The sequence below is a fragment of the Periplaneta americana genome, chromosome 17, assembly GCF_040183065.1.
Source record: "Periplaneta americana isolate PAMFEO1 chromosome 17, P.americana_PAMFEO1_priV1, whole genome shotgun sequence".
Classification (NCBI taxonomy): domain Eukaryota; kingdom Metazoa; phylum Arthropoda; class Insecta; order Blattodea; family Blattidae; genus Periplaneta; species Periplaneta americana.
This window is the reverse complement of record NC_091133.1, coordinates 82,700,377-82,719,324: the sequence shown is the minus strand read 5'-3', so window position 1 is coordinate 82,719,324 and position 18,948 is coordinate 82,700,377. Positions and strand designations below refer to the sequence as shown.

Genomic DNA, 18,948 nt, shown 5'->3' with positions numbered 1-18,948 from the left:
TGTATGAAGCAAGTGCAAAGTGAAGTTGAAAAAACTCTGGAAATGTATATATTAAGTGATAGTGTTGCGAACAGACTTGTGGTCAGCAAATTCTTAAGTTTAAGTGCGGCACTGTAATATCATTGACAACTCGGACTTCACTGGAATTTAGAATCACTCGTATTCTGAATAGCTGTGAAGTATCTACTATGTAAAGGTAAATGCATTTATTTTCTTTTAATCTCTGTAGCTGACAATATTCGTTTTGGTACTAATTTAGTGAGACAGAATTTGGCTTTTAAAAGCTGTTTGTTGCTGGTGAAATAATTTACTTTGTTTATATCAGATTCATTCTTGGTGACTCATTAACATTAGGTCTACGTACATACCGTATTTCGGAAATGTATAATAGACTTTGGCTTTCTAGAATAGCAGACATATGTTTTTGAATCGTTATAAAGGAGTAAATTTTTAACTACATTGGTTTTCAATGCGGATTAGGCCTGCTACTAAATTATGTGCATTGTCTGTAAATAAATCTCCTCGATTAATAGTTATGAAGCATGTCCCAAATTGTTTATTCATTCACTGTTGCATATCTCTTAGCCATCTTGCTATAGTTAGGGTTGCCATATAGGCTATACAACAAATGCAATCGGGACAACTTTTCGAGATCAGTGTTGGATATAGTTGGGAGGGATAAATTAATAATAACGGTGAAACTTCGATATCTCCCCACACTACACATGTAAGAGAAAACGTACTTAAATCATTGAAACCTTTTCAAATTCCTCGGTCTCACGTCACTTAAATATTCTATCAAATAACCCACTAACCTTGTCGCATACCTCGGCATCATGTCACTTAATTATCCCCTCATGTAACCCATAACGAAACGCATATCAGACGTCGGTCTCGTGTGTGATGTGGGTAGATATCAAAGATTGGCCAATAATAATAAATAATAGCCTACGGACAAATATAACGAATTCATTTTTACACGATTAAGCACACCGGTACCAGTCATATTTTTCTGACCTTTTTTATACATTCCTGTTTTTCAAAATGTAATCATAAAATTCCCTACAATTGAAGTTTTTCACGTTGTAGTGTAATAACAAGATTGCTTTATTTAATCTATTAAACTAGCCAGACCATTTAGTCATTCAATTTCAAACCGAACATCTACGAAACTTGACAACTTGTGTTTTGTAAAAATTTAAATAGGCCTATTTAAGGAAATGTTTTTTGTTTTACTGTGAATGCAGTACGTATTTTAACCTTCAATATGAGCCAAAAATCGTAAATTTGTGACAACGAATACCAGAAATATTCAGAATTAACTACAACGATGCGCGCAATATTTCAAGAACTTCAGTGCTACCTAGTTACCAAAAAAAAAAAAAAAAAAAACTTGTTTCGTTTTTTCATTCATAGAATATGTAAATTTGATTTCAAGAAAATCGGAGACAAGAAGGTCAATTTTTTTTTTTTAATTTGTGCGATTTGACGTGGAATGACTCCACTGAGTGTTTATGAGAGAAAATATCCTCGTTCAATTAACATTATGGCTAGGAAGGCTAAAATAAAACTCAGCTAATTTCAATAGTTCTGAAATTTGCTCAGGATATTTGCATGATTGATAAAACGATACCCACTTTGCATCAGCTTGCTTATTTTTGTAACTGTCAGCGATCTCCCATCCATACCCTTTTTCATGCGACTTACTGTAGTTCATGGAGATAGCAACTTTCTCCGTCCAGAACAATACGAGCCATTCACTCTAAAGCAGAGTTGTAATGTCAAGACTCAGCCGCTGTTAGTTACGGTAAGTTAAATATTACATTCGTCGAGACAAAATATTGTAGCCACGAAGAATTATGAGTGAAAAGCAATATAATTCATTCTGCACATATTGCTTCAAGCATACTGATTGGCCAAATAATTAAGAATCATTAATCTGCTGTCCTGTATCTATACTAATAATAAATCTGTAGCCGAAATTTTTCTGGTAATTTTCGATTTTCCAAAAATAATTGGTCCTAACATATATAATTAACCACCCTGAAACCGAAAATAGCTTTTTTGAAATTTTTCTTTGTATGTCTGTCTGTCTATCTGTATGTTTGTTACCTTTTCACGAGATAATGGATGAACGGATTTAGATGAAAATTGGAATATAAATTATGTTCGTTGTAACTTAGATTTTAGGCTATATGGTATTCAAAATACATTATTTAAAAGGGGGGTTATAAGGGGGCCTGAATTAAATCGAAATATCTCGCTTATTATTGATTTTTGTGAAAAATGTTACATAACAAAAGTTTCTTTAAAAATAATTTGCGATAAGTTTTATTCCTTGAAAAATTTTTATAGGAATGATATTTAATAAGATAAATGAGTTTTAAAATTAAAATAACTGCCATCTAAGGCCGTATAATGAAATAAAAAGAAATGACTTCGTCTATAAGGGGCCTTGGACAGCAACAATCGAAAGCTATGAAAGATAGCCTACAGAGAATGTTTCTGTGTTTGTATGAAGTAATATCGGAAGCTAAATTAACCGATTTGTTTAATTAATTATTATTTCACCATTGGAAAGTGAAGTTTCTCTAGATGGACATAATGCTATAATGTTATTACAGTAACTTCTGATATAATATAATATAATATAATATAATATAATATAATATAATATAATATAATATAATATAATATAATATAATATAATATATGTAATGTAATATTATATAATATAATTTAAGTTATTTGAAGGGTTCAGAACCATAGTGGGCCAAATGCCATTTACTGAATACGTAGAAAACAAGGGTTAAAATTAAGTTATTACCATAATTCAATGGAAACCTATAACAAGTAAAATAAAGTATACACATTAAATCTAAATGATGTCAATGTTCATTAAACTATGGTTGCATGTAATAAAAATTAGAAACATGTTAAAGGAATTGCCATTGCACCAATGAGTGGTCTCTGGACCAAAATGTTCGCATTTTAATTATTTGGATGCAATTTAAATTAAGTAACAATATTAAACGATTTATCCTTCTATCAAACACGAATGTTCCCTGGATAAAATGTCCTATTTTAATTATGCAATTACTTTATATTTATTTCTAACGGGTGCAGCGGAGCGCACGGGTACGGCTAGTTATAAATAAATTCGATAGACTTAAATGCTTTCCCTCTGACGGATCTCGTCAAAACATCATCAACTTAAAACAATTTAAATCTTCAAAATAGTATGCCACCCATTTTTCAACACATAGTCTATATGACATAGCCTACATTATAAAACTTTATGGTTTTGTTCTTTTCGTAGTCTGACAAATTATTTAAAACACTTTTAACCTTAATGTAGTGTTTTTCTTGGCTATTCACAGTGAACTAAATATATATATATATATATATATATATATATATATATATATATATATGGTAACTCTATAGCCTACCTGTTTTTATCTAAAGATGGGACATAGACATTAGTACTGCGATCGTAAAAACAACTTAATATCACATAGCGTCGAAGGCCTGTTTCTATGGTAACAACGTTTAATGTACTCTAATAAAGTACATAAAAAGTACTTTGATCTCGAAGGTAACAACGATTGAATTGCCAAGTTAAAGTTTCCACGTGGTGAGTGCTCAATAGCTCTCTTGGTATTATTTGTTGTGCACACAATGTCAGGTGTTAATACGTTGTGAACGTCAGGCGTCTGCTGGTAGCTCTCATCAGCTGATCGTCTCGTCGCCCAAATCGACAACGCAGCCCTGTAATTTTAAGTATGACCGCTTCTGTCATGTCCCATCTTTATTATTTTTTGTACTGATATCTGTTATTTTCAGTTTATTTACAAAAGTAGTATTATATTTTGAAACCTGCTGTTGCGGTGGGAATTTCTTTCTCTCTCCTTATATAAAAATCCGTATGTACTTCGTCTGTGACGACTTTAACGGAATAAACAGTGGAGGAGACATGCGATATTGACTGTTTACTTATTAACTTCCTCTTAATATTACTAGAAGCAGATTACTATTATTATTATTATTATTATTATTATTATTATTATTATTATTATTATTATTATTATTGGTAATAATCAAATTAAAATAGATTTAATTAACAACAAATAATGCACAATAAATAGGCTGAATATGGATCCGTAGATTTATAAGAATGTAAAATACTTAAGGATAATGTAATTTGAGTTAACCTATATCGATTTAAACTAATATACCTATGTCCGAAATGTAACGGTTGGGAAGTTATTGATGAGTGAAAATGGAGAGAGGCAATATAGACGTATTTCTACGTTTTAGAACATTGTGATATGATACATTGTTGAAAATGCTGCATCTTATGTCGTTCCAATAAGTTTATTTCACAGTTAAATAGAAAGTCAGTAATATAAAAAATAATTACACAAGACAAATTACTAAGGTTGCCCTTCTTTTGGATTCCATGAATTGTAAATTCATATTAGGTACCGGTACCAGTTCTCTTTCCAACCTCAATGAAACCCTTGGTAACTTGCCAGTTTCAGATAACATCCAGTAAACATGGGAAAACACACAGCTAAGGTAAGCGTTCACTACATCGTATCGCACTCCTCGTACGAATCGCACGCAACGGATATTTTAAATGCAGTGCGTTCACTATAACGTCTCTACCTCATCGCCTCCCCCTATCAGCTGTTTAAAACATGACGTCGTGCGATATTGACATTGCTGAAAACAGAGGAGTTTGAGGTTAGGTCTATTAGTTAGCGAATAAGAATTTGTAATTGCTTCATGCGTCTTAATTGAAGAGGAAGAAACGAAAGAGATATTGGTTACATAACCTATATATGTAAGACACGACTTGATTACTGTAATGGGAACGCCTCAAATTATATAATTTTTCGTAATTTTCTACAAGCGAAATAAGTTTTCCTTCTGTCATTTTGTCGCGACACTGAACATGGTACAACATAATAGTAACAGTTGACCAATTAAAATTGATTTATTAAAGAAGGCCATGATGGCACGCATCGGAAAAGTTGCTCATCCGAGAAACGTGGACGGATTTGCCGAGAGCCGATGCGTGCGATACGATGTAGTGAACGCGGTTACATAACTATTACAGCAAAGATAGTCTTTTTCCGATCCGTGCGATTCGTCCGATGAGTGCGATACGATGTAGTGAGCGCTTACCTCTAGATGAAATCCTTCGATGAGAAAACGCCGTCTGTAGTCCTCAACAGCAGCCAATACATTATCATCACAAAATCCTTAAACATAAAGTATGTCTGCATATTCACTATGCGATTACACGAATTAAACGTTAAGTGAACGTGTATTCAATGTGTGTTGCGCTGGCATTGCGGTGCTCAGATGCTGCTGTGTGCAAAAGATCTGGGGTAATACATCAAGTATAGTACACGGAACTCCAAGACGTTATTGTATTTTCTTCCATTAATTTATCTCCAACAGTTAGACTTCGGATATAGATATATCAGGTTAAATCGATGAGGTTAACTCAAACTACATTATCCTGAAGTATTTTACATTCCTCCTGAGACACTCTGTATATGGTGTCGTAGCATTGTGGTCTAAGGCGTCATGCTAGGATTCGCGTTACTGTAGGAGCGCTGATTCGAGTTCTCATTGAGGAAAAAATTTCCTCATGAAATTTCGGCCAGTGTATGGAACCGGTGGCTATTCAATATCTTGATGAATTTGGGAAGCTATGCTAGGTAGGGAAATCTGGTTTCGATAACCAGCTGAAACGAGTGGGAGGATGAAGGCGCTGACCACACTTACCTCCGTACTGGTTGGAATATAGCCTAGTTCACCTCTGTTGAGGTACGTGGACGTGAGGTCAGCATTCAGCTGGCTGTTCTTGGCCTTCATGAGCTGTCACGCCACGGATTATTATTATTATTATTATTATTATTATTATTATTATTATTATTATTATTATTATTATTATTATCATCATCATTATTATATCTTGTGAATTTTCCAGCGTAAAAATGAGTGCATTAGGAGATTTTTAAAGTAACACAATGGATAACAAATTAATATCAGATGTTAAAACTAAACAAATAATGATAATTTTGTAAATGAAAAGTATTAATTCATTCATAGGTCCTTCACTGCAAACCCAGCATTCTCCAATCTTTCCTTTCCTGCTGCCTTCCTCTTTGTCTCCGCATAAGTTCCATATGTCTTAGTGTCGTCTATCATCTGATATCTTCTTCTGCCTCGAATTTTTCTCCCGTTCATAATTCTTTCCAGTGCATCCTTCAGTAGACAGTTTCTTCTCAGCCGGTGGCCCAACCAATTCCTTTTTCTTTTCCTGATCAGTTTCAGCACCATTCTTTCTTCGCCCACTCTTTCCTACACAGCTTCATTTCTTATTCCGTCTGTCCATTTCACATGCTCCATTCTTCTCCATTTTCACATTTCAAATGCTTCTATTCGCTTCTCTTCACTTCGTCGTAACGTCCATGTTTCTTCCCTATGCAATGCCAAACTCCACACAAAACACTTCACTAGTCTCAAATGTTTTGTATGTTAAATAGTACTCACTATTGCATGGTTTGGTAGACATTTATTTCAATATCTCCGCTGAAATTTCAAGTCTTTTTTCTAATATTTTCAGATATATTTATAATAACCAACCAAAATTTTTTAAATGTTTAAAATTTGAGATTTTTCAAAGATCTAGCTCAAATGGCTAAGAAAATTCAAATGTCTCGTCAGTATGACACTTTTTTGTTTAGGTTTGTCTTCCTACTTTCAAAATCAGACTTTACCTGTATTTATTGTTACAAAATGATTGACCAGTACAATCGAAATATAAAGGAAAATAAATATGAGTATGAAACAATTTTTATGTTTATTTTCGTAATTTGAAGAAATACTGTGGTTGAAAAAAATTGAGAAGTTGAGGTATTTCCTATCTGTACGCCACTGAAATCTGCTTCACGTATAGCCTAAGGGCAAGGAGTCGGGCCTCATTCATCTCTGCTCAGCCCGGTCCTGCCAGTATCTGAATTGCAGTTTCAGAATTGCCTACCTCCCTGGAGACATTTCCTGCGAATGGAGAATCTATCATCTTAATGCAGGCCCCAGATTGTTGCTTGCAAGCGAGGGCTGAACAAAAAGACGGATACTCGTCGGAAATGCTTTTAGGTTTAATGAACTTTGCGATTTTTTTCATCGTCCCAACTTTAGCAATATCGGAGAATGAGTTAGAATTAGCAGAAGTACATTCCAACAGTTTCTATGCGATTGCACTGAGATATACAAACCTTCTCATCCCCTTTCTTCAATTTTGGAATCGTGTTACATTGTGAGATAGCACGAACTGTAGGTAACGTACAAAAAGAAGTTGTATATGTACTGGATGTAAATGCTATAGCTACAACAGAGAGTTTCTGAAACGTAAAAACCACGAAAATTGACAATGTAGTAAACTACATAGAATCAGACAATTCAAATGAGCATTATCAGAAACCACGGGATTTATTATGCCACTTCATAGCTTTGTGCGTTTAGAGAGAAGGAAAATAGTACCTCGAATCATTACATTATTTCTTTAGCGAAAGAAGACACTACTAATATTTAGTGGCTTAATTTATTTATTATGTACAAGAGACTTTTGCAGTTTTCTCCTCTTGAAATAAAAAAAAAATTATATCGATATGATATATGAATTTAGTATCAACTTTTTTATTAGTTTTGTACCAAATATTATCGTAAGGAAACAAGTTAATTGTAGTATTTTTTTTTCACAAAATTTATTACCTACAAAAAACATTAAATTTAACTACACCGCTCGTGACATATTCCGCCTTATGACGTATGCCACAATTGGCGCTCACTTCTGCATGTCTGTTATAATACGTAATGATAATTTTATTATTTTATTTTGTTATTTAACGACGCTGTGTCAGCTACGAGGTTATTTAGCGTCGATGGAATTGATGAGAGCGAGATGATATTTGGCGAGATGAGACCGAGGATTTGCCATAGATTACCTGATTTTCGTGATATGTTTGGGGAAAACCTCGGAAAAAAACCCAACCAGGTAATCAGCCCAAGCGGGGATCGAACCCGCGCCCAAGCGCAACTCCGAATTGGCAGGTAAGCGCCTTAGCTACGCCGGTGGCTGTTATTTTATTATTCATGTCACTATTTCAGTACGTATAATGATAAAAAAAGGGTGTTTTGTTTTGTTTTCTGCACCACGCAATTGTCAACATTAACATCACCATCACTCATATCAGTATTATAATCATTATCATTAATATACCGCCGTACTCAAATCATTGTCATCGTTTCTGCTTTGAAGGTTTGGCCATTCGACCCATTCCGTCCTCATCCTTGTTAAGATTCCGAACCAACAGTAAACATCCACAAGTAACATGATCCACATGTTATATTATAATCAACATTGTTATAAATCACAGTTCAACGCAATACGAGACAAGGAAAAATACCCATTCTCTGTGGAAGAAAGATCAATTTTCATCTCCATCCCGAGAATCTAAGTCGAGGGTGCTAAATTGTAGATAGAAACTCAGTCATAAAAGGCTAAATAATAAAAAAAGAACTGAACTTTCTGAAAAAAAGTGAAACTGAAGGAACAACAGAAACAAACGAAGTTGATTTTAATGGGAAATCCATTAAAAGTCATTAAATTTCTCGTCGGTTGACTTTTATTCTTTAATTTATTTAATTTTTAATGCAAATTTAAACGATGTTAAATGAAAGGCAGAAAAAAGTCGTTGTAAAGCCTTGAGGCTTCTAATATGGCATTCATATTAGCAAATAATGTGTATAATATTAAATTTAATAATCAAATATCCTGTGAATGAAGCACGAGACATCTGTCAGAAAGAAGTAACACCACTACTACGGATACCGGAGAATCTCGTGGAATGTTGCTGACCATGGCCTTCTGTGATTCTCCTGAAGAAGGATACTGACCCATCTAGCAGAGTGCAATATACTAGCTGTATGATTTTCTTATTTCTCGTAAATTTAGCCTTAACAGTGTAGTTGGTTGTCTACAACTGTACCATATGTGTAACTTTCGTAGTACCTACGCGTCTTTCATGGCTTTCCAGAACGGTCTACGTCCAATTACTGGAGTATGACGTAGCGGTCTTTTCTGACCTTGCAGAGATGTGTGCAAATAGGCCTACTCAAGTAGACCTGCAGCAAGGTAATCAAGTTGAGGTACCGGAAACTGAATAAACTTCATGAACCTTGGACACGCCCTTGCCATCGGCTTGTGTGGACAATGCAATTGTGCCAGGTGGGTCCTAATCAGGCAGTCCCCAGGCAATTACGAATTTATTATGATTATTGACTAAAATTTTAACAAATTTGACGAAACAAAAAAGGAACAAAATTTATAAAAAACAAACAAATAATTATAAATGAAATTGTCAGACCCTCATTAGTACAGCAACACAATTAAAACTTAAAGTACTCCAACAAAAAATACTATTAAAATATACTCGTATATTGAAACGAGACTTGGACAATTAAAAGGTGGTCGAAAGAAGGGTTATGAACTACAAGAATGGAATATTGGATTTGTACTTTGAACATAAGTGCGGATATTTTAAACAAATTGAAAATTAAGCCGTTCTCTACTGTGGCTCAAATGATAGTATTTCTGCTTGCAGATCTAGCGGAACCGAGTTGAGATGTCGATGTGGCAGTGAAAAATTTTCTCCCTTCTATATGTACTCTCAAGCGGTGGCCTTGTCCCATCACAGCTGCATAGCAGAAAATCTCGCTGCTTATAAATGTCTATTGTTGGTTTATCCTAAGATTGCTGGTACCAATAGATGGCAGTGGTGGCTCTAGACGACTTAAAGTTCTTTATAAGAGGTATCGACGCTTACAGGTTCCTGGTTACCTGACGATGCTATGACTACTCATGAATCTATTAGAAACGGCAAGTCACCACGAGGGGTATGGTATGCGGATTTGAAGGCTGGAGAGGAATGTGCAGTGTGGCGGATGATGGGACCGTCTTAGTCTTACAGCACAATCGACATGCAACTCATTCCATCACAGGTGCACAAAAGTCTTTTGGGCTGAAGTGCTTACGGATGCTTCATGTTCAACCCGATAAGCACCTTTGATGTGGTGGCTATCCTGAAGTGCGTAGAACTCCTGACAAAATATCAAAAAAGGAACTTACCTCATCTTTGATAGTAGCAGCTCTTATGAAGACATCTACAAAATCCTAGTTCCCTAAGTGTTTTACCCATTAACTTGTTACATTCTCTATTTTGTAAGAATTAACACATTCTGGACTAGTGGAATTTTATGGTCATGTTGTCAGCATTGTGCAATGTCATTGTGTGTGAGACAACAAAGAAGAAATAGAAGACGGGCTCACACTCCATAGCAGTGCGAGAGAAATAGGCCTAAATGTTTTCTTCTCGGCCGGGAATCGAACTCTGGTCGGCTACCGTTTGAATCACAGCGGAGTTTTGATAAATAATTTCCTCATTTAATTACTTATAATTTATATCGGATTGAAAATAGAAAAGTACAAACTTACGCGAACTTTCAGTTGGTAAAAGTTTGACTATCAGTTTTTTCTTTTTGAACTTTCCAGACATGATATGAAAACCCATATCCTTGAACTTGCCAACAATACTTTTCGTCACCTTTTTTTCTTTACCGGAAGAACTTTATTTTGGAAATCCATGTATCGAAGCAGATTGTTTTATAGACTGTGTTGGAAATGAAAACGCTTACAAAAAAGTTGTATAGTTATACTGAAACAAGGTAAACGTTAGTATTAACTGAAATACTCGCAATATAAAAAAAAGGCAAGCTTGCAACCACACCTGCTGAACTGGCAGGCAGGCATAACTGCTGTGAAACTCATGGGTCAAGGGATTATTGATAGCTTCCAAGTTTCAGGATCACCGAAGCGTTTAACAATAATCGTATCCAGAGTTGCCAATGTAATTGTATCACTTAGATATTATCCCTCTCTCTGTGCCATTAAGGTTGAATGAATCTGCCTATTAGTAGACTAACCAAGACAATACAGTATTGTTGTTATTATTATTATTATTATTATTATTATTATTATTATTATTATTGAAGGTTAGATATTTCAGTATCGATAATTCTAATAACCAGTAATCATCTGAAGCAAAACATATACAGTATGTATAATAGAGAAATTGTTGAATGACTAAAAATAACGAAACTAAATAAAATACAATAAAGCCGAAATAACGCTGGATATGCGATTGATTAATGAAGGTTATTAAACTTCCATTTAGATGCCACAGATTTCATTGTCATGTTGTTTTTATAGCTGATGTGTTTGATTAAATTTGACACATTTTTATTGCATTTCATTGCAGGGAATGTAAAGTCTCTCGAATACAATGTTTTATCTGGCCGATATGATATACACAGAAAGATAAAATTGTGTGAAAATGACAAGCGTTGTGTATTAATAGAGTGTAGACTAATAATAATAATAATAATAATAATAATAATAATAATAATAATAACAATAATAATAATCAGAGAATTCCAAAGACTATTATTATTATTAAATATCCGTGGAAAAGAACCCTAATTCACCAAGCGGTGTGCTAGGGTTTTAGTTTTGTTATACGGTATACTACTTATTTATACTACTTATTTTTACAAAGATAATGGTGAAATATATATCTACAGTCTTTTAAAGATAAAGTTTAGCAAGTCTACAAATTGTCTGTAGCAACAAGGTTTTTTGATCACTTCACATAGTGGAGTCCTGTATTCGGTGTTGCAGTCCAGAAGATGTGCTGATTCCAAAGACTAGGAATGACACTGTATAGGATGATGAATATAATGATGTTCTATGATGAGGGATAGAAAGAAATGATTGATTTTGATTCCGTACTGTTGTGAGAAACTGAAAACGTGCTGTTAGGTAAGTACGCGTAGAGGTATGCAAGAGTTTGAATAGCAGTGTCAGTGAATGCATTATTCTTCGTTCCTTTAAGCGAATCCATGATAGAAGTTCTATGGATGGTGTTACATGATCAAATTTGCGAGTATTGCAAATGAATTTTATACACGTATTATGAGCACACTTTAATCTGTCAGCTAGGTTATGGGTTACATATTTTATCAGCAAGAAATCACAATAATCAAAATGGGGCATCATAAGCGTCTGAATAAGGATCTTTTTTAGGGTAAATGGTAGAAATTTCCTCATGTGGTTTAAACAATGGAGCAACGAGAATATTTTCTTACATATCTATGTTACCTGACCATTCCAATTTAGGTCATTGTCCTTAAAGAAACCAAGATTCTTAACGGTTTAAGAATATTCTATTGATTTGCCGCAATATATAATGTTCATGATATAATTAAGAGAGCTTGTTGGGAATATTTGAGGTTTAGCAAAATCCAGTCCTGCTAATTACTCTGTTGATAATTAATTATTGTTTCGTATCTTCATTTCTTCTTTTGTCATTTCGTAGAAAACTTCAAACAAACAAATTCCATTGTGCCGACTCCTTCCTTCGTGAGAAATTCCATTATTCTGTGAATTACAGTAACGGCAGACAGGTTTACAGAATATCGCGTTATAGTCCTAGATTCATCACAATTCATCTCCTGAGCATTTCCGAGAGATTCCACTGCTGTATTGCGTGACTGACAAAACTGACAAATCTGTTGCTTTTCCCACATTTGTTTCTTCTGTTCTGACCAAATTATTTCTATTAACGTTTGCAAGCAGTGAAAGCCATAAAGAAAATGTTTTGGCTGGCCAATATGGGTGGTAACACGCACGGAATGATCAGTCTAACTTGCTATGTTCAGAATTGTATTCCCGGAATATTATTCCAAATAGATTCCCCTCCTCTAAAAGAAAATAATACAAATACGTTCTCTACATTTCTTAATCTTCATCGTCACCACCACCATCATTGCCATTGCCATTAAATAATAACCCAGTAGTTGATACACTGTCGTTAAATAATCAAGTGAAAAGTATCGTCTTCTCTTCTGCTAACAACGCCATTATCATCAGCAAATCTTACGCACTTCATTCGTCTTCCTCTTACTATCACCCCTCCTATGTTCTGAAACCTGTTCTTGACTTAGATCCTCCAAGTAAATGTTGAAAAGTGTAGGTGATAAAGGACATTCTTTTTGTATTCCTCTCACTATTTCACTTCCCTCTGACATTTCTCCTCCTATCCCTATTTTGACTCGTTTAATATAAATAATACTACAATTGTCTTTCCAATTCACACATATTTTCTTCACAATCCCAAGAAGTTTATTCCAATTCACTCTGTCAAGAGCCTTTTCGAAATCAACAAATACTACATAAAACTTCTTTATTTTTATCTTGGTACCTTTCGCCGATTGTTCGATTGTTCGCAGCAGTCTAATTGCATCTCTCGTACCTTTTACTTTCCTGAAGCCAAACTGCTCTTCTTTCAACTGTTTTTCCATTTTAGAATATAAACGTCGGTTTATTATTCGCAGAAGAATATTCGCTTATTGCGATATCAAGCTGACAGTCCTAAACTCGTTACATTTCTTGGTATTATTTTTCTTCGATAATGGCATCATTGGAGGTAATTAATTCTTCTCTACACAAGTTCTAGATCTCGGAAATTAAGTTCGACACCTTTACATTAGCGGACTGACACTTTTCCATTACAAGTTCCACGTACGATCTGGAATTCAACCAGGATTTCGGAGTGAGAAAGCTCATCGTGCTTATATTACTGTACTTTCTCTCAACATGTAATGCCACAACGTTACAACATTAACGACTTGTTGGCTTTGGGGATTATACCATTCCACTGTTCCTTATTTCAAAATGTGTGTTGACTTATTTATGAATTTACATAGTCAATAGAATGAGTATATATACGTATATTATATAAAATGCAGGTTATATGTCCGCAAACAGCGCCCGTTAACGAATACTGGTAAAAGTCCCCGAAGGATTTCATCACCTCACACTCGAGTAAGCGTGTTTGTGACTCTGTAAGTGGGCAATTCAAACAAGAGATAAAGTGACAGATTTATGTTGCCGAGAATTTGTCACCATGACAACGAAGACACGAGTCTAGACAGATGAGCGTCGACACTACTTCGACAAGCTCAGGCTATTCAAAACTTTGTTTACAAGTGTGGGAAAAAGTTTTCCTTCAAGGAAACTTAGTCGTTTTAGACTTTTTAACTCGCGGTTAGACATATATAGCTAGTCTAGTGACTGATATTAAGACATAAAGTCTCTTTCAATATAGTACATTCAGAAGGACTAAAATGAAAACTGCCGTAGATTTAACGTTGCGTTATATATTTTTTTATACAAGCATTAAATACAATATTTTTTATCAGTCAAAATCGTGCACAATATATCACATTATTGAAGCAGTGACGTAAGATATTACCATGCTAACTAAAACGCAATGACTTCTATTATGGCGGCATAACACATACTATAAAATTAATATTATTTTTTTCATTTTTCTGTATACATTTTAACACTTAACGATTCGTAATATGTATTCACCTTAAAACTGCTCAGCTGCATATGTTTTGGCTTAAGTGACATAGGGGTGAACAAGCTACGGATAAGACTGGTGTGATGCCAACAAACTTAGCATCAACTCTAATAAGACTGTAGATATGCAATTTTCTTTTAACAGAAATATTACTGACTTGTCTTCCTCAGTTAAATTCCTAGGCATTCACCTCGAAGCCGGTCTGGGCTGGAGTACACACATAGAATATCTTGTTAATAAAATTAATAAAGGAATTTTCATGTTACGAATCCTCAGACAAACGTTATGTTATAATTCTTTACTTACAGTTTATTATGTCCATATTTACAGTCACTTAAGTTACGGGACGCTTTTGTGGGGCAACCATACTTCGGTTTCTAAGTTGTTTATCCTTCAAAAGAGAGCAGTGAGAATTATTTGTGGTGTCTCTTCTAGAACTCATTGTAAATCACTTTTTGTACAACTAGGAATACTTACGTTGCCGTCAATGTTTATTCTCGATTGCCTTCTGTATGTTAAGCGTAATGTGCATAATCTTCCTACTTGTTCATCCATTCATAATTATTCTACCCGTTCCAGACTTGACATATATTTCACCAAGTACAAATATAGTACTACAAGCAATAGTTTTATTTCCATATCCTATAAACTTTATAATTCTTTACCATAGCATATAAGAAACAAGTCATATTTTACTTTCAGAAGGATGGTGACAAGGACTTTGATGGCAAATCCAATCTACAGTGTCAATGATTTTAGCAATATTACGTTTTAGATACTATTTGTTTTAACCTCTTGTAATTGACAAATCTGTACAAATCTGTACATTTTAACCTGATTTTATACTATTTCTTTTAAAACTTTTAACCTGTTTTTGTGATTATCTGGTGCTTGTATATTTATTTTTTTTTATTCTTACATTTATTCATATTGTAGTAGCCATGTATTATATATATCTACTCTGGCTGTAAATCGCTGGATGACATTAAATTCATCTATCTATCTATCTATCTATCTATCTATCTATCTATCTATCTATCTATCTATCTATCTATCTATCTATCTATCTATCTATCTATCTATCTATCTATCTATCTATCTATCTATCTATCTATCTATCTATCTATCTATCTATCTATCTATCTATCTATCTATCTATCTATCTATCTATCTATCTGTCTGTCTGTCTGTCTGTCTGTCTGTCTGTCTGTCTGTCTGTCTGTCTGTCTGTCTGTCTGTCTGTCTGTCCGTCCGTCCGTCCGTCCGTCCGTCTGTCTGTCTGTCCGTCGGTCCGTCTGTCCGTTGGTCCGTCCGTCCGTCGGTCCGTCCGTCCGTCCGTCCGTCCATCCGCCCATCCACCCATCTATGAAAGTTGAATCATTAAACTGTTTTTTGGAAGAATTAACGAAATTTCCGTTTTTTAAGCTTTTCACTATTTTCACGATCCATTGCCTTAAAAAATGAAAAGTTAGCTTTTTGTGCCGAAGAGTGTACTTTTGTGCAATAATATGTATGAGAGAGAATTTGCGATGTAATTTGCACTCTTTATTTTATTTTTCTGTAATGACTTGAAAATTCTGATTTACTAACATAGAGCAAGCCAAGGACATGGTCATTTGTCGTCCGACTTGATAAACAATACTGCATAAATCTGTTGTTACACGAACTACACAGCACACAACAGGCGAACAATGATACGGGACTTATCTGTTTGGAGAGCCATCAGCTGCCACCCATGAAAGGGACCGACGCGATACATCAAGACTCTTGACATCTCCATTAATCTTGTGCTCAAGGGGAACGTTGCGCTTTTCATTCGCTGATATAGCAAAGTTATTCTTAACTTCACGTGGACAAAATACAGACTTCCCGTGGACTGTATTCTGTACAAGATCAGATTAAAGAAACTGTAGTTTTTTAAGGCTTTGCAAAGATCACGAAAGCGAAGATGTTGCCACCTCCATCTTGACTTGGCTTGTGCAGGGCTGGGCCCGGGAAGGATCCTGCATTTAGGCTTACCACCATTATCACTACCAACATTATTACTACAGATCTTACTGCTAAGATTACGATTTTTGATGTAGAACTATGTCTTTCTCCTCATTAGGTAGGTATGGGATGTAACTTAGGAATTGACTGTCACATAAAAATTCAACCACCTCAGTCAACAATATCATAAACATTACGCCGCATCACATATAGATTGCTCATCTCTATGTTAAAATCGGTTGCACTTTGAAGAGAACAACCGCTAGGATCGCCACCCGTCCGCCGTAAACGAACACGAAATGGCAGTGCAGTCGCTAATGCAATTAAAATGGGAGTTATGACGTGACTCCTTATATAACAACTAGATGGCAGCATAGTAAACCTGATAAAAGTTGTTACCGTTAAAGCTTATAACGCCGAACAATCTGGGTATATATGATCCAAGACATTACTCAACATATAAAATCAGTTACATGAATACAAGCCATCTGTAACCCACGACAATAGAAACAAGAACTCAACAATAGTAAACATGGCCTACTGATTTTTCCAAAGATCCTGCACACGCGGTATGACCACAGATGTTAAAGCGTGTATAAGTAAACTTAACAAAAAATAACCTTCCTTGTTTCTTGTTCTCCTGTATTCTCCTTGTTTTCTTTCTTATCCTTGCATTCTCCTTCTTCTCCTTGTATTCCCATTATTCCATCGTATTCTTTTATTCTCGTTTTACCCTTGTTCTCCCATTCTTTTCCTCGTTTTCTCGTGGTTATCCTTGTTTTCCCCTCGATTTTCTTGCATTACTCTTATTCGCCTTGTCTTCTTCTTGATCTCCTTGTATTCCCCTTGTTCTCCTTGTATTCTCATTGTTCCATCGTATTCTTTTATTCTCGTTTTACCCTCCCAATCTTTTCCTCGTTTTCCCGTGGTTATCCTTGTTTTCCCCTCGATTTTCTTGCATTACTCTTATTCGCCTCGTCTTCTTCTTGATCTCCTTGTATTCCCTTTGTTCTCCTTGTATTCTCATTATTTCATCGTATTCTTTTATTCTCGTTTTACCCTTGTTCTCCCATTCTTTTCCTCGTTTTCCCGTGGTTATCCTTGTTTTCCCCCTCGATTTTCTTGCATTACTCTTATTCGCCTTGTCTTCTTCTTGATCTCCTTGTATTCCCCTTGTTCTCCTTGTATTCTCATTGTTCCATCGTATTCTTTTATTCTCGTTTTACCCTCCCAATCTTTTCCTCGTTTTCCCGTGGTTATCCTTGTTTTCCCCTCGATTTTCTTGCATTACTCTTATTCGTCTTGTCTTCTTCTTGATCTCCTTGTATTCCCTTTGTTCTCCTTGTATTCTCATTATTTCATCGTATTCTTTTATTCTCGTTTTACCCTTGTTCTCCCATTCTTTTCCTCGTTTTCCCGTGGTTATCCTTGTTTTCCCCCTCGATTTTCTTGCATTACTCTTATTCGCCTTGTCTTCTTCTTGATCTCCTTGTATTCCCCTTGTTCTCCTTGTATTCCCATTATTCAATCGTATTCTTTTATTCTCGTTTTACCCTTGTTCTCCCATTCTTTTCCTCGTTTTCCCGTGGTTATCCTTGTTTTCCCTCAATTTTCTTGCATTTCTCTTATTCGCCTTGTTTTATTCTTGATCTCCTTGCATTCCCTTTATTCTTCTTGTATTCCCCCCGTTTTCCTTGTATTCCCTTTGTAATCTTTGTATCCCCCTTGTTGTCCTTGTATTGACTTTGGTCTCCTTGTATTCCCCTTGGTTTCCTTGTGTTCCCCGTGTTGTGCTTATATCCCTTTATTCTCCTTGAATTCAACTTATTTTCTTTATATTCCTCTTGTTATCCTTGTATTCCCTTGTACGTCTTGTATTATTCTTGTACTCTTTGAATTCCCTTGTTCACCTTGCTCCGCTCGCTATTAATTAACCCTTCTGCATAAAGATATGCAACATAGTAAGGCTATGCACCTTTCGAGATATGATCGCACCTACACGTAGTTCTTTTAATCCCGCAAAGTTCCATCTGGTATTTTAAATTTTTCTTAAAAAGAATAAAAATAAAAAAATGGTAAAAATAGGAAGAAATGTGTGTTTGTTATCTCATCCAGTGTGTTTGGCAGATTTAATTCCTATGCAAAGTACGAAAATTTTGCAAGAGAGATTTCTTTTATACTGCGGCTATTGTCTGAATAGTGCTACAGAAGACCGTATCATAGTACTTTATACTAGACAACATTTAGAGCGTGGCTATTAGACGACTTTTTTGAAGTTAATCATAATCTATTCATCTTATTTTCATTTTATTGGCTATTAATTCATGAGAAAATACTATTGAGGATATTAAATTAGGAGAAAAGGAGCAGAGAACATTTCCTTTACGAAAAA

At 35.0% G+C, this 18,948-nt stretch overlaps 1 protein-coding gene across 1 annotated transcript in view; it reads left to right on the top strand.

Moving 5' to 3' along the window:
• LOC138693433 (uncharacterized) overlaps positions 1-18,948 on the top strand; it is a 43,122-nt gene continuing 24,174 nt past the window's right edge. The window contains exon 1 of the mRNA XM_069817382.1: positions 1-196. The gene's annotated coding sequence lies outside the window, so the exon portion shown is untranslated. The remainder of the gene's footprint in view (positions 197-18,948) is intronic.